Genomic DNA, 22300 nt, shown 5'->3' with positions numbered 1-22300 from the left:
GTGGTTGGCACTGCAGTCTAAAGAAAAATAATAATTATATTTATTAGTTCACTAGACAAGTATTAGACCTAATGTAGCCAGTAAGTCAATCATTCGTCATTACATGGATACTTACCAAAAAAAAATTAATTGTGGAAATGAAATACTGATTTAAGTTGTGTTATTAATTTATAATCTTTCCTGTATTAAAGCTTCGACTAAGTAGGCTACTTCGTACGACACAACAATCTTCTGCAGTGAAAGTAACAGCAGTGTCATGAAAAAATGGGTCTGCCCGGACAAATCAGCATAGATGGGACAAACAATGCTTTTCAAAAGTTTGAATCAAGTGAAACAAATTGTAAATAATAATAATAAAAAATTAATAAAATCATTGTTTGAAGCGCTCGAAACACTGCACTCTGGTGACACCTGATGGTCAAAACGGACAACATGAAGACATCTTTTACAAACCAATTAATGATATGAAAGTGTAATCAATAAAATGCTATGTAGAAATCAACGAATTCCGTTGATTATGAAGTGCATGCATAATTTGTATTCTTTTTTTATTTGTAGTGCTTGTTTTATGTTTTTAGGCAGGACTTGGCTCAGAAGGCCAATTAGAAACAATCACTCTCTACCTTTTTTACACGCATGTTTATTAAAATTAATTAAATTAAAACCATTAGGCACTGTTTCAGGTTTTCGCCATATCAACGTCCTCTAGCGGCGAACCACAATGTTTCGAAACAAGGTTCGAAACATGAAACATAGGCCTTGTTTGCTAAAATCAGGTGACTCTATATGTATAATTATTCTTAATTACTCTTAAATGATTAAGAATCAAGTAACAAACTTAAAATAACTTAATTTTGTGAATGACTAATGAAATCTATAAATAATTTTACGTTCTAAAATTCACTGTTGTGGTGTTTTCCGAAACTAAAGACAAGAATATTCCACTCGTTTTATTGCTCACATTTTCCAGCTGTCTCAACGGGATTCCTCATGCCCGCTGATAATTTTATTGGTTCAGCACTGATCCGACAAAATATTTCAAACACTATTTTTTTTTTTTCTTGTTTCCATGGCCTTGAGTCCTGCAGATGTATTATGGTCAAAAATAGGCAGTTGACAGCCGCAGGCTAGAGTTAGCTGGACCCTAATTACACTTGGAACATGTTTTTTCAGGACACACCTCATTATAATGGCCTCTGGACAGCCTCACTGTTTCTGACAGCTGCCTCTCTCTGTGTCAGGTGCTTATTACCTGCTCTTCCTCCCCGTTGACTTCCAGAGCCAAACAGGTGTCTCAGCCCCTGCGTCTGGTGTGTTACACGACTGCTGTGTTTTCATTACCTGAACCTGCCGTAGATGTGAAGCGGAAAAGGAAGATGGTATGTCCTCCGGGGACTTTCTTCAGAGTTTTACAGCCAGAGAAAACAATCAGCTTTAATGGACAGTGTCCTTTTTTTATAGCGTTTTTCCAGGCGAGATAGTTGAGCACAGTCATAGCTCTTTTCTACACACTCAAAGTAGGTGTCTTTTGGTGGAAAGTGTCATCTCTGAGATTTTTTTTACAGGTTCAAATGTTATGAATGCAGAATGCTCTGTAATTTTGTTTTTAAAGTAGACTATTGCATTGGAGCGCAGATAGCATACCTAATATAAATAACAGACACACATAAACGAAGATGTAGAGCAGATGAAAATGGTGTTCTGTGGTTAAACATATCATGAGGGCTTTTTACACTTGAAATGAACCCTGGGTTATTTGCATATCAGTCACTGCCATTGATTGGACAAACGCAGCAAATGTCCTGTTTACCAGTGCATCCTTCTATTGCAGACTGTACTATCAAGTGGACTGGTTGGTGGACTCTAAAGGTAAGAATAAAACAGTCTCTTCTTCACTCCAATTCACGTTTTCAGTCATTTATGGAGTGAGATAGAAAAGAAGGCACAAGGAATATATATGCTGGAAAATTACATCCTCCCAAACTGGTGTTTATGTCTAATAAGAAAGGGTCAAATAGACTTATCCATTATGTCACTTATCCATAATGTCACATGCTGTTTTAACGACTATCAGGCTAGGTCATCATGACCAGTCAAATGTTGCAGTTAAAAACAGATGTGTGGCTTTCACACCTTTTGAACAAATACAGCAAAACAAGCACTTTCAAATATCATATTCTACATTTTACAAAAAAATTTCCTGGAAAAGAAGATCTAGTACAATTAATGACCAATTCTGAGAAACATTATTACTCAGGCAGTAGTTGAAAAATGTCCAATATATCAAGTTCAAGTTTATTTGTATAGTGCTTTTTACGATACAAATCGTTGCAAAGCAGCTCTAAAGGAAATTAAGTTTCCACAATATATTTATATATTGCAGAACCTTAATATCTTCTTGGAGAATACTACAAATATTACATATTGATTATAAATCAAACAAAATAAAAGATAAACATAAATCAGTAGTAAATATTTGAATAAATCATAAATGTAGATATGAAAATCAAGGAAAATACAACAACATTGATTGTTTGGATATGTCAGTCACCACAACTAGACAATTTCCCCACAAATGCTGAAATGATTAGGATTCTCTTGCTAAGCACTGCACATTTGGCTCTGGTTAAAACCTCATAAACCCAGGTAAAAAACAGTGCTAACCCTAATGAAATGAAATGAGATGTACCTTTACCTTTAAATGTTCCTGGTTTAGAACCAGGGGTTAAGCACAGTGTGAAAAGCTCTATGGAATGGTATAGTGCACTGCACAAATTCTGATTCTTCTCCAATGTGTCCCCTAGAACAGGAGAGAAACAAGTTCTAGGCATACAGCACAAAGGTGAATATCTCACACTTCATTAGCCGTCCCTCTTTGACAAGAAAGACAGACTCAACAGAGAATTGGGCTTGTAGTTTCTGTTTCACCTCTGTCTCGTCACTCCCTGACAACTTCCTGTCTCTGAGACGTGCAAACGCTTGACACGGAGCCAGCGGGCTGGTATGTTTGACAGGCCGGGACAGAGATAAGGAATAGCATAAATGACACTCCTTCAACTAAACCACATCACAGAGAAGAGCCATAAATCACTCGGCACCTGTACAACCTGATGCAAGCAGGTGCACTATAAAACTGAATTTTTGGGGTTTGCTGGGTGAAAATTGCATTGAAAAGCATCTCAGAGGTGTTCATTCTTTACGTTTCCTTCAATGGTTTGTCAACTTTTCAGTAACCAAACTCCTTTGTGATTTAAAAGAGATGGTAAAATGTTCCCATTCATTGGGGTTTTGAGAAACAGATGTATATAATGATATTTGTTAATATCCCCTTTACTGTGTCTTTGTTCTCAAGTGTGACTGAGTTTGTAATGGTGTGGGCCCCACGTGCCGACATAGCAGCCATCAAGCGTTCATATTCTCCGGTCTCAGCAGGAGGTAGATAGGCGGTGTTTTTCCGGTACGTTCAGGGCTCTCTCTGCATTGTAATTAGGATTATGTGGCTAAAAGTCACACTTCACTCTCTGCTTGTCTATCTATGCAGTTTGCTAAAATGACTGTATGCTAACAACACACCCACTCCTACACACATATGTCATAAAAACACTCACACTTGTTTTCATTAAATTTTGTCCACTAACGATGTTCAAAAGTCTATACAAAACATTTCTGAAAATCATGAGAACATGTTCATAATGTCACTTCATGTATTTAGTTTAATAGCATTAAATTATGGAAATGATGAATTGAATGAATGAATGAGGGATTTATATGGAAATATATTTTGCATTATATCATGGAAATGGCATTTTAAACATTTTGGTAATAAAATAGCCGACACATTTGTCTTGCTAAGGCAAACAGTTAGCATACTAAATATGCTAGTATGCTAAATATGCTAAATACAAAGCTACAGCTTGTTGGAAATTATTTTATTTCAATGTCTTTATTTCAAACACAAATTTCTAAAACATTTATGCTTTATTTTACTCTGTTAGGTTATCATCGTTTTTGTGTGGATAATTTCACTATGGCTACCCCTAACAAGAGCAGCTGTAAGTGAGAGAAAGAAATTATTATAGCTTTTAAAGTATGATACTTTTATGAAAGTCTCGGTCTCAGATAATGGTAAAACAATAAAATCAATGCACAAAAAGCTTTTGAAAAGAAGCACAAATAAATCATGGAATAAAAACAGTTTTAAAGTAATCCTTACAAAAATTCTGTATCCTGTAAGCTTTTAAAATCAACCTCTCAGATATGAAACTGCATGTATTAATGAAGTATAAAAGTAGATCTAATGATCAAAATAGCATCAAAATAGCTGTCCATTTTTTAACATAGCACTGTCGCAATGAGACGCCAACTATAGATGTCTATGTGCTCTGTAATATAACTAATCTGATTTTTTCTGTGGTATTTTAATGCCTAAGGAGTCCATCCTAAAATTAATCTATTCAAAATGAATTGACAAAGTGAACATGTTTCTGTTTTCTCAGTTTGCCCATTTCCATTTAGTTCAATTCAATTTACTGTAACCCAAATCCCTACGGTCTTCACTCTGTTAAATTTCCTAGTCCATGCTTAATACAGTTAAGCTCTGTTGTTCTTGTCACTGATTTGTTGCTGTGAGGTTTGAGCTGTGTCTACACAGTACGAAGCTTAATTACATGAGTACACAGTTATCTAAATTGCTGCTACTTGTACGACCTTGAAAGAGGAAAATCATATTTAGCAGAGAGACACATTTTAATAGACTCTGCTAGACCTCATTAATTTCTCATCAGGAAAGGCCCTGGTCATCCATTCAGGTTTGTGAAACTTCAAGCTGGGCTTTTCTCCCCAAACACAGATGTCGGTATCTAAATAGACTATCTAAATTCATTACACCAATCCCCCAATGTGTTTGATATTTTCTCACTAACGCTTTGTTCCTTCCAGCGTCCCAGTTGCACAGCAGAATTTCCTGCACCGTATCTGCAATCTCCCTCACCTTGATGTTGTTAGACATGTTACCTTTGAGAGAATGAAAGAGCGTCTTTCTGCAGGAGAGGATGAAAGGGCGCTGGCCTCCATCTTAGCAGCAGAGAGACGATCTCACCGCAGCTCTCTGATGCCTCCTGACAGCTCAGGACTTTCCTCAACTTTCAAGTTGTTATACAGTAGTCAAATAGCTTTAGGGGAGAGAGAAACCATAATGGGAGAGACGAGAGAGAGGGAATCTTATTTCCTTTTTTTTCTTTTTAGCTTAACAAGTGCTGTGATCTAATTACCTGGGCAGAGACGTCTGTAGATGTGAAAAGATTCTTGAAAGAGGACAAATATGCACTTGAAAACCAGAATGGAACAATCTCACGTCTTTGTTTTGACGATGTGTCCACACATGTAGTTTTGTTCTCTTGGTTCTTATGGTTTTCTTGGTCTGCAAATTTTATAACAAAACAAATGTATCAAAACAAATCTAATTCGACAGCTTTTATGACATATATTTTCCAACTTAACTTATCGAATATTCAAAACAATGCTGTACTCATATGTGCTTGTTGTATGTATGTGTATGTGCACATATAATGGTATTTTAGCAACTGATAACTCACAAAGAATTGGTTGCAAAAGGAGTCAAAACAGCGCCAGGAACGCATCAATTTTAACACAAAAGAAAATCTGCTTTAAGGAGACGGCAGTTGACACCTGTACTCAACTGTAATGAGAGCCATGACAAACTCATATTGCTCATCATAACTCAGATGAGAAGAGAGTGTTTTTGGTTTGTTTAGATGTTTTTGGTCCATGTTGGATTAATATTTCAGTCCAAAAAAAAGCACTAGAGTTCATTTGGAAGCGGGCCGAGACCCACCTTTTCAGGGGTCTTGGTACACTTGTTTGATGCACTAGCAAAGCAATTGCACCAGATTTTGATTTACCAAAGCAAACATGCCAACACACTCTTAAAAATAAAGGTTCCAAAAAGGGGTATTGCTGCAATGCCGTAGAAGGAGAACCATATTTGGGTTCCCCAAAAACCTTTCAGTGAACAGTTCTTAAAAGAATAATTTTTTCTTAGTGTGAAGAACATTTTAAAAATCTGAAAAACTTCCTTTTCCACTAGCCTATAAGGAACCTGAAAAGCTTCTGTGAGTGTTAAAGTTTCTTCATGGGACTGTAGGTGTCAATAATTTTTAGAGAGCGTAATAGTAGACTACCTGGATTATACGGAACAAACCGATCTGCTGCTGTCAATCGAATGCGTGCGCACGTACAAACACAGAGAAAGCAGAACGAATAGGGGATTTGAAGCCTGTTAGATTGGCGATGTGAACACAGGCACAGACATGTCATGCTTAATTCTGGTCCAGGGATTTCCAATGGGGTTGACTCCGGCAGACTGGTGTTTCTGTTGATGGGACTTTAAATGAGACAGTCTTGTAAAGCAGAGATCATGATACGAACAGCTTCCGTATAAACAATCTTACATGCACGAAGACACACATTCATGTTCAGGCACACACAGTGAAATGTGGGAACACACACACACATGCATATATGCACATACAACGAAGTATAAGGAGGGAGGGAGGGGGGATGGAGAGATTAGGATGAAGAGCGAGAAGATAAATAGCAGGATGATTAGCCTCATCTCCCAGGACCTGACAGAAATATGCGGTTGAGATGGATGGAGTCCATGGAAAAATAAAGCCTATAGTCCACCCCTGCCCCCTCATTCACCCATCCCCCCAAAATCGTCTTCCCGTCCCAGCATTCAAATGGGACTACGGCGAGAGGCAGAGCAAAAGAGAAAGAGTAAGAGCATCCCTGTGTTGGTTATCAAAAAATTGCCCCTCGTTCCACAGAAATCCTCTTTGAGAAGTCAGCGAGGAGAGTCTGAAAGACAAAAACACAATTTTTAACATAGCTGACAAAGAAAGCCACAAAACTCCAGTAAAAAATCTCCAGAGAGCCTTAGCTGAGTTTTCTGAGTATCACTGTCAATCCTACAGTTTGTTTTCAAATATTTTTTATTAAATATATATGTGTATTTGAAAATTAAAGAAATATTATTATATATAAAAGTTCAACAACATAAGAATAAAATAAATCTTTTCATTTCTATTTAAATGATCAATGTTTTATTCATTAAAATAAATTGTGTATATTAATTGAGATCTGGGCCCTGTTAAGAACAGAAGTTGATCCTGTTGCTTTGAGCTTTTCGTCTCAGGATGCCTTTCATATAGCGATAACCATCATGGAAAGATAACATTGTTAGGCAGAGAAAATCCTTTTAGATATTTTTCTAAAACAAGACACAATTCCTTTCTTTCCCAGACAGAAGGCCCTTTGCTGGTTGTGTGTATCCTTTAGTATCTCTCCAGTTTGTCGCCAGTCTGACTTTCATTAAAGCAGACTAAAAACATACATTTACAAATAACTTTAATCCTTCATCAGTACTTAAAAAACACTGACTGAGAGCATCACTTTCTTCACTTTCAATTTATGTCTCTTTATATTTCATATTTCCTTTTCTTGATGCCTGGCAATCTTATTTGACATAATGAGCATGTTGCATCTGATAAACGCAAATAGAATCCATTATAATAAAATATCCATTATAATTGCCGTCTACATCTGATGCATGCGTTCTATATCTGATATACTTGCACTACTTCTGACAACTTGACAAATGACTGAGAGACTTACCATTGAGGTGCTCTTTTTGGAAGTTTTGCTTTGACGTGTCCAGAGTAAGCAGTTTGTCAATGGACTTGCTTGGTGTAGACAATTCTTTTTCACTTAATAACTGGAGCAATTACTTGTGTTGTGTTTGTTGCCTCTTTTAGTTAATTATTGGGAGTAGGCTATTTCTTTCCTTAAATATGTGGTTGTCATTAATGTTTGTTTATTGGATGTCAGGGAACGTTGAAAATCTTGTTTTAACAAGCATTTTGCGCATTGCAAGAGTCTTTTTCCAAGACTACTTGCTCAGAGCTACTAGCTCATTAAGTTTGTGCAGCAAGACTAGATGTAATCCATTTAGGATTTTGTCTTTCTTTCTTTTTTCTCTCATGCTTTTCTCATTAAAATAAACAGTATGATTTCCTTAAATGTCTTTACACAGTGCTCTGGCGCAGAAGACTTATGAAATCAGTATGACACACGCTGCTAATGTTCAACAGTATAGAGAGTGTCTGCCAAATCACTTATCCAAAATTATGTTAGATTAGATATGAGGTATTAGTTTTGACTAAGACCTCCGTTATGGATTATCAGAGGTTGGGGTTTTATTAGAAACAGAAACTCATATCTCTTTGACCTTAGGTCAAATTCTTGTTGCAGTAGAGTTCAGCCACTTTTTGTATTTGCCCTATAATCAAATAAAAATGGGTTTCAGGATGTTGTTGGAAAAGATTGTGAGTTTAAAAAAAAAAAAAAGCTTTTTCTCACCAAGTACCTTAAATAACTACAGGTGTTTTAGTTGTTTTGATTTGATCCTGATGATTGGATTTCACATGTTCCCCTCTTTGAGGGGTTGTGATCTTAATGCTTTGACTCTTGATGATCTCAGCAGAACCAGAATTTTTCGGTATGGTTCTCACCGATATAATCAGAGGTTCTCATTGGCCAAAGAGAGAACGGAAAGAGGCTTGTCCCTCTGACCTTCTTCCTGTTCTCCCATTGTCTGATGGGAAATTGTTCGTATTCGTTGGAGAAAATCAACCCTCGCAAAACTCTGTGGGTCATGCATGATGCATAGCCAAAAATACAGAATATGAAGTTCCTTTAATTCATTTTTGCTCATGCTTGTCATCATGCCATTTAGAGAAAACCTAACAGCTAAACAAAATAACAGTGAGTTTGAGAGTAATATATAGTGAAGGTCACACATTCTCAGTGGTATTGTTTGCGTGACTGTGCTTTCCATACATTTGCAAGCCAAGTGAAGTCAAAATAACACATTCTGTCTGCAAAATATTCGTAAGTTCCAGTATGCATCTGTGACTCTAGTACACATCTGTGACTCTAGAGTGAATGTAGTGCACAGGTTTTGGATAAGGATATATTTCCATGGTATAGCTGCCAAAGCTAAGCAGTTATGCTGGAAACAACACTGGAAAAGTTCAGTAAGTCTCATGAGCAAACCAGAAACTAAATTAGAGTATTACAAACTCTCTCCGGAAGGCAAAAGATGAATACCACAGGTATAAAACCAATCCCTCATAATTTACAGGTCTTTTAGGGAGTTTTGAATATAGAACCAATCAAAATACAGACTGAATACATACAAAATTAAAACACTAAAAGTGACAAGAAGATCCCGTGTGCATGCTGCACCTAATTTCCTCTTGTAGAGGAAGCATGTAGGTGTTCCGCATGCGTCTGTTGCATGTGATTGTCAGCTACTTCAGATTGGGTGTTCAGAGGAAATCCTAGTGACAGTGCCCTGGGTGCACTGTAAAAAGTGACAAGTTGACTTAACTTAATCACTCCAAAAAGTGATAAGTTGACTTAACTTTTATAAATAATAATTAAAAAAATTTGATAAGTGACAATTTGACAATTCACTTAACTAAATTATTTTAATTTTTATTTACTTAATAATTTTAAGGCAACAGATTCCCTCAGTTTTTTTTAAGTTAAGTTAACTTATCACTTTTTACAGTGTAGGAAATTACACTTCACCCTTTACTGATACTCTTGTATCCTGTTCAACACCAAAGCAAACAGAAGCACCAAATACTACTGTAGAGCAGAGCTCCATCTCTCCAACTGTCTATATATAAGTATTAATTATTTATGAGTAACAAAAATTTCAATAAAAACAGCATTACTAAATACCATGTGTAGATGTATATGGGCAGCTGGAAAATGAGAGGACTAAATGTGGTCTAGGCCTACTTGAAAACGTTTTGTTTTTGACAATTACATTCTTAGCTTTATGAGCACGTTCTCACACAAGTGTGTGAGCAAGCAAACAAGCAGGACAGAAAGATGTTGTAAAAAACCCTTATTTGGACATGATGCGGGCATGTTTTATGCAAATTACTAGCTGCGGACACGTGCTCCTTCATTTAAAAGATTCATCATTACAACTATTTACAGCATATGGACCTGTTCGAAAATGTTGCATGAAAACGTTTCTTGCTCAAACAAATACTTTGAGTGAGGTCCAATATTTCTTTCACTTGCTCATCCGAGCAAGTAACGGCAATCGACTGGTCTGACTCAATCGAGTGGTGACTTATGGCATGTCCACCTTCTAAAGTACATTCAATTCACAATGCAAAACATTTCAAAGCAGCTTTACAGAAAATGCATGTTTCAAATATTACAATCCAAGAAGCTACACTGAAACTAAATTATACTACATTTTTTTAAGGTAAGTGGTTGCAAACAATTTATTTTAGCTACATTTAAAAAATAAAGACATGTTGAAAGTTAGTCAACTAAATTTGTTTATTTAAATGTAGCTAAAATAAATTGATTGCAACCACTTACCTTAATTTTTTTTAGTAAATTCAATGAATCATTTTCTTCAGTGTAAGGTGACTGCGTCAAAGGAAAAAAAAAATTGGCGATGAAGGATTAGAGAAAAACCTTGACAGTCTCTGAACTCATCAGTGGAAGCCCTTCCTCTGGCAAAAGGTAATATTCAATGGCAATAATATACAGCTCTAAGGTCATACATGTCATGGTTAGTTAATATAAGCAGGCCTAGTGGACTCAAATCCAAGGTTACACACCTCACCGTCACAGAAAAGGACTTTCAGAGTCTATTCCAAAATTTGTGATAACTGACATAATTCAGTCATTTTAAATGTGTAACAAACATGCAAAAACAATTTGGTCTGAAGACTTGAAACAAATGCCTTTTGTGAAAACTGATTAAGATTTGCTGCATTGTCAAAGACTGCAAAACAATAGATCTTTGTCATTGCTGGAATGACCTCTCATTTCCAAAGAGCTGCCTGCATTCTCTAAACCCCTTCACCCAGATAACTGCATACCTCGGTCGGCCGTCCCAAATCATTTTCTCCATGTGAAAGCAAACAAGACCGATCGATTCATCCTCCCAGCAGGTAGAGGAGCCCTGCAGCATGCCTGTCAGTAAAATCGTGAGCATCTACAGGAGTGAGGGATTGAATAGACTGTGTGAGACGTGTTGGCTTATGAGTGACTTGGGGAGGTGAAGGGTCTTGGGCTCCATTGGAGAAAAGGGTGACCACCACACAAAAGGCCAAACAGAGACATGGGGTTTGTTTTGCAGGCAGACACACACACACATACACAAGTAAGAGAGGAATTTGAGAATGCCCTGATGTGAATGCTGTCTTTAATCCTTTTTCCTGGTCACCCTGCTTCTTTCGTTGTGGGCCACCGAGGCTGGACTCTCAGGAATCTCAAGAATTCCCAGAGCGCTTTTTACCCTATTCCTGCATGGAGACATCGGGCACAATGACAGCATTGCCCTGTCTGTGTAAAGGGTCAGATCCCCCTCAGTGTCTTTCTCTCTCTATCTGCCACCTCTTTCCGCTCTCTTGCCCCTCAACTGTGATGTGCCAAAAATCTGTTAGCTATTGTGTTGGATATTGTAACAACATACAGAGAATAGCAAAATCACTGATATGGAGGGACAGTGATTACAGTATCAATTCAGATGCACATGTAAGAATGTAACCAAATATTTAATAATGAGGGGGACAAAAGATAAAATTTTAGAAACATATTAATTAGCCATTTGAATACTAATGAATGAGTCCCTCTCCTATTTTTAAGTGCTAGACAGACTAAATCTAAATTTAGTTAAGTAAAATACAAGCAGTTTTGTTATTGTTAATTGAAACTAAAACTGTTATTATTAGTTTTTGGTATGAAATTAAGTTGAAATACAATAAAATATAGATATTAAATGAAAAACTTAGAACTAGTGCCTTGGCAATTAACTGAACTAAAGTTACAGAACTAAAATTACTAAAACTGAAATAAAAATAAATGAAAGCTATTCAGATTAAAATAAATCAAAATGAAATATAAAAATGGAAGCTAATTCAAACTATTAATAGTATATAAATAATACTAAATTAACAAATAAGTCAAGGGTTAGATTGACAAAACTTTTCAAATACAAGTTCTAGACAAAATTTTCCTACCTTTAATAAAAAATAAATTAAAAAATAAATAAGAAAATACTGAAGAGAGTCACGTGACGTGCTTGAACCTTGTCACACTTGAGTAGAGCTCCATAGGCTACGTTTGGCCACTTTTTTAGGTTTTATTCATTAATTATACTTTCTCTGATGGCAAACAATCGGAAAGAGCAGGAGTTGTCTCCGTCGGCTTCTCCGATTAAGAAGAAATCCAAGCCACTGACCACGAGCGATATGGTGGACATGATGGCGAACACCAGCTACGTTTACATGGACACTTTTTGCTTCCATCGGAATGAATTCATTCTGTTTGACGAATCCGAACGTAGTGTTTACATGAACGCTAAATAAAGTGATCGGGTTAATGTGAGCGTTTATGTCACAAGCCTCTGATCGGATTTAATCTTTTGACATGCGCAAAAAGTAAAAAAGTAAAAAGTGTAAAAAGTAGCCTACTCAAAAATTGTAATCAAGTGAAAGTAAAGATACTATATTACTCAAGTAAAAGTACAAGTATCTGGCCAAAAACATACTTGAGTAAAAGTAAAAAAGCACTACTTTAAATAGTAGGCTACTCAAGAATTAAAGAAGTAGAAGTACTTTTTTTCTTTTCTGTCAGACATACAGAAGTTTGGTTAAAGAGAGAAAACGAAACAAAATGCAATGGCACAGGTCAAACACATATCTAGTGCAGCGATAACAATTAAAGCCACATTACCACGGCGCCAGTGCGCTCACCACACACCAGCCACATACAGTATATATATATATATATATATATATATATATATAATATATGACTTTTATTTATCAGATGAACACAAACTAAGATCTAAATCATCTAAACTAAATCATCTCTCTTCTTATAAGACAAGTATGCGATGTCCAAAAATTACACTTCAAAAACTACACAAAGTGAATATGACAGTAACTCATCCAACCCCTGTTAATCAATCAATATTTTAAACTTGACCATCGTGTTAACTTTGTGTTGTTTCTGAAGTGGTCCTGTCCCCTTGCATTACACGGACTAAAAATTTTTGCTTGTGTTCATCTGAAGAAATAAAGTCATAAACATCTGGGACGACATGACAATCTTACTTTTTGGGTGAACTTTCATTTTGAATAAAAAACACTTTTAATAAAAATGTGATGCAGATGTTAGAAACATATTCCAGACAGAATGCAAGAATGGGTGAATTAATGAGGAGAGTCGTGGAATTAAAACATACTACATTAACGTTTTGAAAGGCCACTTTTTTTGTGTTGTCTACGTCACTGTCTAAAAGGATAATTCATCTTTTAATTGTTTATTTGGGGCATTTTTATTTGGGCTTTTTCTCAGAAAATATTGTTGCATAATTATTAGTGACTAATTATATGAATTAATGAGCAAATCATGTAATTATTAAGATTAAAAAAATATGAATTGAGAGTCCAATTTCCTACTCAATGTGTCACACAATGACATTATTAAAACAACTTATCCACTACCTGGTAAGAACATCACAACATGAATTACAATTAAGTAAACATACAATGTTCGTTTAAACACTTTTTTGGAGATTTGTAACATTTAATAAAAAAATAATAATAATAATTCCCACAAAAATATTAATTATATAAAAAAATGTATCACTGATTTTATTTTCACTCAATATTGTGCATTCAGCCAATATATTACACAGCTAATGGCTCTATCAAAACAAAAATACTTTTTTGGGGGAAAACACAACTTTGCTACCTCAACATGCTTCCTCAGATTTGAACTTTTGAACCCAGCCATTTACCTGATGAAAGTCATAACTGGGGTGGTGATGGCGCAGTGGATAAGACACATGCCTTTGGTGTGAGAGACCCGGGTTCAAATCCACTGTGAGACACCAATGTGTCCCTGAGTTGCTCCAGAGGCGTGCGACCTCTGACATATATAGCAATTGCAAGTCGCTTTGGATAAAAGCGTCAGCTAAATGAATAAATGTAAATATATAACTGAAGTAGAACTGTGTGCTTGATGTGTGAAAACAATGATCATTGGTTCTCATGTCAAGCATGCACTTTTGAACTTCCGTTTACCATATTTAATATGCATAAGATAAAATAAAAATGTAATGTACTTTTTAAGTTGAAATAAAATTGTAAGGAGTAAAAAGTACAGCTTTTTCTTCAGAAATGTAATCAAGTAAAAGTACAAGTAGTCAGTTTAAATTGTACTTGAATAAAGTAAAAATCCTCCAAAATAATACTTAAGTAAAGTAATCAAGTAAAATTACTCAAGTATTTTACGCCTCTGTGCGCACACTGCATGAATATTCAGTTTCCCGCTGTTGTCGCGTATTGTTTTAAAAAGCACACTTGATATTTATTTACTTCAGGTCCTAATTAGTCGACGACCAGCACATTAACTATTGTGAAGTGCTGCTTACTTTAGAAAGCAGTAAAAGTGCCCCTTTCCGCGCCCAAAACCAGTCGTCTGTGGATGAGTCTTAAACAAGGACTGGTGGGACGTTGTCCTGCTCCACTTCACATACGCTGAGTGAAAGCAGCGTTTTAGAATGACTGGATACTCATTTATGACACTTTTATTCACCGGGAAGAACAGCTCGTTCCGTGCGTCATACGTCATTACGCTATTTTTACGTCACTGCACATGCGCAGTACTTTCAAGTTTCGGGTTTCAATCCGATCGAGTGTTTACATGTCTTCTCGTTTGGATTACAAAAGGAATAAACCACCCCTTACAATCCTATCAAAATTTTAATCAGATCTGGCCGATTCAATCCAATTGACGTGTTTACATGTGGCTTTTTTATTCCGATTGTGCTTCTAGTCCTATTACGATCGGATTATTAGGGTCCATGTAAACGCAGCTACTGTTTCACACTTTGAGGACATTCTAAGAACTGACTTCTCACATGTCAGTTGTTCAGTTGCTATGCTCTAAACTGGATCTTCTTACAGGAGAGATGAGATAACAAAAGAAAGTTGTCGCAGATCACGATAGGCGAGTAGCCGTGCTCGAGCAACAGGTTGTGGATTTACAGGATCACAATAGGCGCAGCAATCTGCGTCTGGGTGGATTGCCTGAAGCTTCTGAAAAGGACGACCCTATGGGCTTTTAGAAAAGATCGCTACCGACATCTCTGGCGGGCAAAGAGATTGAAGTGGAGCGAACGCAAGGCTCTTCTCAGATCTTTGTCTTAAGATGCACACCAGTAATGTTTTTTTCTAAGGCATGTTTATAAAAATTACTTAAATGTTCTAATTGAACTATGGCCTAATCCTGGTTTAGGCTAAACCCTGTCTATGAAACCCAGGCCTATGTCTTTCACTGTTCACTTTAATGTTTACTTCTTAATTCATATAGTTACTAGAAGCTTTCATTGTGCATACAGTATCGCTTAGTGATTATGATGATATTTTATTTATGTTTTAGTTGTATTCCTTCTCTTTCTTTCTTTTTTTTTTTATAGAGATACTACCTAGTTAATATGTGACTATGGGGCCAATGTTGGTGCTACAGTAATTTGCAGGTTTTTGTCGACGCCACGGACCATATTAAGGGGTGCTGGCAGATCAAGGTTTGTTCTTGGTTTGATCTGCCATAGTTCATGGGAATGTGTTTGTTTTTTAGTGACGGGAAGGGTGGGGATGGGGGGTGGTTTATTGGTAGACTCAACTGGTTTTATTTTCAAACTTGTATTTTGTCTTATGCAGTAATTCAGTTTGATACCTATGACTGACCTTAATATTCTGAGTTGTTTATTGAGTTGAGTTATTTTACATTATGACTGAGTTATACATTATGACTCACAAACGTACAGGTTTTCAGGATTTTGTGCGAAGAAGAAAGATTGATATAGTGTTAGTTCAAGAATCCCATTTGAAAGAGGAGGATATACACAGGTGTAATAATAAGTTCCCTATCGAAAGGGAACTCCCGTTGCATCGTCATTTTTCATTGACGACTGCTAATGGGGAAACTCCTGTTTACTCTGTTACTGAAGTCATATTGGTTAAAGTTTGTGTACTTCACAAACCATTGGCGCTTGATCCTGCCAAAAAGCCATTTCATCAGAATCTTCTCCTTCAGTGACCGAGACCATCTCTTCGCTGACTCTATAAGAAGCTGAAGAAGAAAGCTAGGAAGCTTACTTGCTCTACGCTGCTCTTCACCGCTCTCGCCGTCGAATCCAGCCTTCTGCAGTGGACGATGTCCCCTTCAGCCATCCGGCGCGGAAAAGAGCAAAATTTTGAGCAAATTCCAAGCGCATTGTTACAAATGTCGCTTTGCAACACGGGCATGACGAGTGCGTCGCATGACTGGGCATCGCCCACTCAGAGTCTGCACTCGCTGGGGCTTCGTGTCCTCGCCTTCGCTCGCGGATTGCCTTTTTTCATGAGGGCGATCCTCCCCACTCCGTTCCCACATCTCCTCTTAGGAAGAAACAGTGTAACAGCGGACGTTTTCTCTCGGGCAAGAGCGGTGTTGCGTCGGCCCAGCGCCTGTGTACTCCTCTCTCCCTACAGCGCCTCATGCCGCCGGTGTGCTTCACACGGAAGGAGCAGCGCCCCTCGTCGGATACGAGTGGCCTGGTTTCCTTCGGGGCATCTGAGGAGGAGGAGATAGCCGTTGACAAAACTATGTCCTTGACGGCATCTGACTCTGACAAGTGGGCGTGTTCCGGCGAAGGGCTCGAAGCTCCCCCTCCATCGCAGTCTGCGAGGCCCAGCGTGGACTCGTAGCTGATCCGCGTTCTCACGCGTGCTGTGGAAGAACTAGGCCTGGCGGGGACGGCCCCGGAAGAGCCTGTCCCCGGCCTCCTCGACGAGTGGTTCCTCAAGGATCGCCGTCAGCCTTCCCGTTGACAGCAACCAGCTCCGTTCATGCCAGAGGTCCACGAGGAGCTCACTAAAACCTGGCGAGCCCCTCATTCGGCGTGTGCAAGCCCTTCCACTTCAGCAGCTCTCACAACTGTTGACGGCGCTGATGAAAAAGGGTATTGCAAGCTCCCCCCTCTCGAGGAGGCGGTGGCTGCACATCTGCTTCCACCAACGAGTCGTAGACTGAAGATGGCAACGCATCCTTCAAAGCCCTGCAGGATGACATCAGCGCTCGCCAACAGAGACTATGCAGCGGCTGGCCAGGCCAGTTCAGCCTTGCATACTATGGCCATATTCCAGGTATTTCAGGTCAAACTTCTCTGTGATTTGGACGAATCTGGCCGAGATCATGGCACGTTCGCAGAACTCCGAATGGCCACGGACTAGGCTCTGCGCTCTACCAAGGCAATGACGCAGGCGTTGGACAAGGCCATGGCCAACCTGGGGGTGCTGGAGCGCCACCTATGGTTGAACCTCACGGATATCAAGGACTCGGAGAAAATGGCCTTCCTTGATTCTCCGGTTTCGCCCAAAGGACTCTTCGGTCCAGCTGTGGATGGCTTTACGGAGCGCTTCACAGAGGCACAGAAGATGTCGCAAGTGCTGCATCATTTCCTGCCCAACTGTTTCAAGCCGCCCCAAGCCAGTGTCCACTCGGCAGCCTGAAAAACCGGCGCAGCCTCAGCTCTTGCAAAAGCCGGAGCCGGGGCTTCGACAACATTCCAGATCGGCAAAGAGGTATCACTTCCCCAAGCGTTAGGGCCCCTGCCCTCACGTAATGCTGGACCCTGGGCCTCAGAAGCCGTCCTGATCTGACTGTGAAGAGGAAGAGGAGAGGGTTCATTCTCGCGGACGCCGGAATCCCCTCGAAGACAGCTCGCAGTTATTCCCCACCCCTTCTAATGCCTCTGAGTGGTGGAGGTGTTGTAACAGGGCACGTCCTGTCATTTCAGTGTGTGCCCCAAACTACCACTGTGATAGTGGACCCACATACAATAAAGAGCAAATTTCCTCTCCCTGCACTCACACATGTCAGTTCTTCCCCTGTCGGCGACGAACTGTCATCTGTAAAGCCTCTCGTACATGTCTGTTCTCCCCCTTCGGGCAGCGAACAGTCATAACTAAAGGCAAAATCACTCATGAGGACCAGCAAGGCGAGCTGCCCTCGATGAAAATGTCCACAAATGTAATTTCTCCCCCTGCGGGCGGCGATATATCATTAATAAAAATAGAACCTCTTGCCTCCCGGCTATCGGCTTGGAAGGCCAGCCCAGGTGTGTCGGGTTGTTTTCTAAAGGCCATAGAATGAGGCTACTCGCTCCAGTTCGCTCGCAGCATTCCACAGCGTGGTGCAGACCTTTGTGCAGGACAACATATCTCATGTTCTCCGAGCTGAGATACGCACCATGCTTGCAAAGGGGGCTGTGGAAACTGGAAACGTTCCCTGACAATCCAGCGAGCGCCGGCATCTTTCAAACTGGGGACTTCACGTCCCCTCAAGGCCTTTCAGAGGTTACTCGGCCTCTGCCTCCTCAGTCATTCAATATAATAAAAAATAAAATGAATAATAACTTGACGTACTCGTGTTTCTTTTTTATTATTATTATAACTGTTACACACACACACACATATTAGAAATTAAACAAACACCGTGGAACAAATTATATTACATTACATTGTAACATTGTACATAACATTGCGTGTTTATAGTATGTGTTGCCCTTCTGTGCCTTGGCTGCATGAATAAGCTGCTGTGATTTAATATGCTGAGATGTGTCGTTTTTCCCACCGTGTCTGATATTAAAATTAGTGCAACACACTTTGCAAAAGGCATGGGCGTTGTTTACATGGCTTTGAGACAAGAAATTTAATTCTTCCGTCCAGACTCTTCTCCTTCCATTTCTACCACTGATGATAGATTCAACTTCCCGTGTCTACTACTTGCGCAGAAATCTACAGCGCAACTGAGTTGTAGGTTGCCAGGTTGAGGTCACAAATGTTTTGAAATTTGTGTAATGTGTCGATTGTGTGAGGTGATGCGTTTCATACAAGATCTGGCAACTGTACAACCTTGTAATAAAATATTGATGTGATTATTCATATAACTAGATTTGGGCCATACAAATTACGGGAGTCTCCCGCGAAAAACGAGAGTGTTGACAGGTATGCCCTGGACGTGGACGGAAGAACAAAATTAATGAAAAATTACAACGAAGGATTGTTCAAATGGTGGATAAAGAACCCAGATTAACTTCCAAACAAATTCAAGCTGATCTGCAGACACAGGGTATAATGGTTTCAGCTCACACTATCTGTTGCCATCTGAATGAAAAGGCATGCTATGGTAGGAGACCCAGGAGGACACCACTGCTGACATAAAAAAAGCAAGACTGGAGTTTGCCAAAACTTATGTGACAAAACCACAATCCTTCTGGGAGAACGTACTGTGGACAGATGAGACAAAAGTAGAGCTTTTTGGTAAAGGATATCATGGCACTGTTTACAGAAAAAGAAATGAGGCCTTCAAAGAAAAGAACACAGTCCCTACAGTCAAACATGGTGGAGGTTCAAAGATGTTTTGGGGTTGCTTTACTGCATAGCACTGTATGCCTTGACTGTGTGAACGGTATCATGAAATCTGATGATTACCAAAGAATTTGGGGGGGGGCAGCGTAGTCTCCAGTGTCAGAAAGCTGCGTCTTCACCAGAGGTCATGGGTCTTCCAGCAGGACAATGACCCAAAACACTTCAAAAAGCACTCAGAAATGGTTACAAACAAAGCGCTGGAGAGTTCTGAAATGGCCAGCAATGAATCCAGATCTGAATCCCATAGAACACCTGAACAGCATTTGGAAGAAGGCATCCTTCAAATCTGAATGACATGGAGCAGTTTGCAAAAGAAGAGTGGTCCAAAATTCCAGTAGAGAGGTGTAAGAAACTCATTCATGGTCACAGGAAGCAATTGATTTCGGTTATTTTTTCCAAGGGGGGTGCTACCAAATATTCCCAGATCTATATAACGTCAGACTGACGTTGCATTTTGGTTGAAAATGAAAATCGGGTTGACGTCAATATTTGATGTCAATTTGACGTTGACTTAACGTTGGATTTTGGTTACACAACTTACAACAAAATCTCAACGTCAGCTGACGTCGGTATCAGACATCAATTTAACATTGACATTAGATGTTGAATTTACATTGAATTTTGGTCACCCGATGTCGCAACCGAAATTTAACCAAATATCAACATCTTATGACGTTGTGTGCCTGCTGGGTTAAGTTAAGGGTGCCAATAATTTTGTCCAGTGCAGTTGTTGGGTTCTGTGTGGAATTGTTTTAGATTTGACTTTTCTTCCCTGTTTTTTTTTTTTGTGTGTGTGTGTGTTGTTCCAGTGCAAACAAAAAATAAATAAACGTGAGTACCAAAACATTTGCAACTGCAACAATTTTCTGAGAGAAGGGTTGCATTTTCTGACAGAATTGCAAGGGTGCTGATATTTTTGGCCATGACTGTATTTGCGCATTAGATCGGCCCTACGGGCACATGGGATGCCTTGAAACTCTCAACTGCCTGTTCACTCTTTGCGCAAACTAATCCTTCCTTCTGAGGAATCTCCCTCCTCTGCTTCAGTCATCTATCTCTTTCTTCTTGAGCATTCATACAAACCTTTATCTATTACTACTGTTTGGGCTAAGGATCTTATTGAGGATGCGCATGTTTTATTTTCGGATCAGGTATGGGGTATGTTTAAATTGTCTTCTAAAAACCCTAATCACCAAATGATTCATTGGAAATTGCCCCATAAGGTTTACTGGACTCCAATGAAATGTTTTTATATGAATCTGTCGTCTTCCCCTAAGTGTAATCTCTGTTCCCAAGGAGGTTTAGGCCCGTTTTTACCTTTTTTTTTTTTTTTTTGGAGTGCCCTTCTCTCTCACCTCTGTCATCGTATTTGTTGGAGATATGTTTGACTCCGTGCCATTTTTTCATGAATGACTTTTGGGACTTCACCTTGTCCGTCCAACAAAGATGTTTACTGTTAGCTGCTCTCACAGCAGCAAAAAAATTGCTAGTCAGCCGTTGGAATCCTCCTCACACAATGGACAGATGAACCTGGCCTGTGTATTTGTTGGACATTATCTCGATAGAACTCTCGACTTCTCATATACATGGATCTAATATGAAAACTGTATTCTTGGCATTCAGCTTTTAATGTTGTGTCATCTTTTCTAAAATCTTTGTAAAAATTATTTTATTTTATTTTGTTTTATTTATTTATTTAATAAGTCTACCAGGGGGTTGGATGGGTTCTAAATTTGTACAGCTGCTTTTTGTTTTATACTACTGTTCCCAAAAAAAATCAACAGTTGTTAAAAAAAACAAAAAAAACAGAAACTAAGCTTTTCAAAAGCAAAACCCATCCTGATTGTATCTTTGTATATTTTACACCAGATGTAGCATGATGAAGTAATAATCTCTTCCATTTTTGTCCTAAAGAGCCAGGACACATTTTGTTGGTTGCTTGGTTTCTATTTCTGCATCATTGCAGCCCTGCCCATTGTTCGATATGATTGGTTTAAAATCCGCTCAACATGTACATTAAACATGAACTAGCTTCAAATTGGCTGAAGTTGCATCACACCTCAGTTTCACATTCACTGTGCAGACAATTGCTGAAATCACACCAGCACAGCTTTACTATGACTGAGATGCACATCTGTTGTTTATAGTGATTTTTTCAGCTCAACCCATAAGGCTCATGTAAAGCTACATTAAACCCCAACATATAATCACAGTCAGAGGTAAAGACCGCAATAATGCAGCTTTGTCAGGATGTTTTCAAAATAGTCCAAAGCAGTGCTCTAATAAAAACAACCCAGAATTAATATTGACATAATTTCAGACCAAAATTACTGGCTAAATATTAAAATGGTAATCTTTTCCGAGTTCTATTCATTTCAACATATCTGCCCTTAGAAGATAAGACTATTATCATCAGAGTGTCAGAGCTGCTGACAGAAACCCGCTCTGTTTCACATCAGAGAGAATTAAATATGAGGCCTCACCCAGACTAGGAGGTTTATTATAACCCATGCAACCTGACACCAAGGGTAATAACTCTAAGTTAATAAGACTCAGTATTGGGAACTTCATGTACTAGCTTATAATTAATGATCCCCCTCTTTGTAAGATTAACCAAGAGGCCTGGTTTATTAGCTGGATGACAATCCCTCATCCAGCGCCTCAATCAGGCAGCGGGGTTCTGTGCAGTT

This window comes from Barbus barbus (assembly GCF_936440315.1).
Source record: "Barbus barbus genome assembly, chromosome: 29".
NCBI lineage: Eukaryota > Metazoa > Chordata > Actinopteri > Cypriniformes > Cyprinidae > Barbus > Barbus barbus.
The sequence above is the reverse complement of the archived record's forward strand: the minus strand, read 5'-3'. Positions refer to the sequence as shown.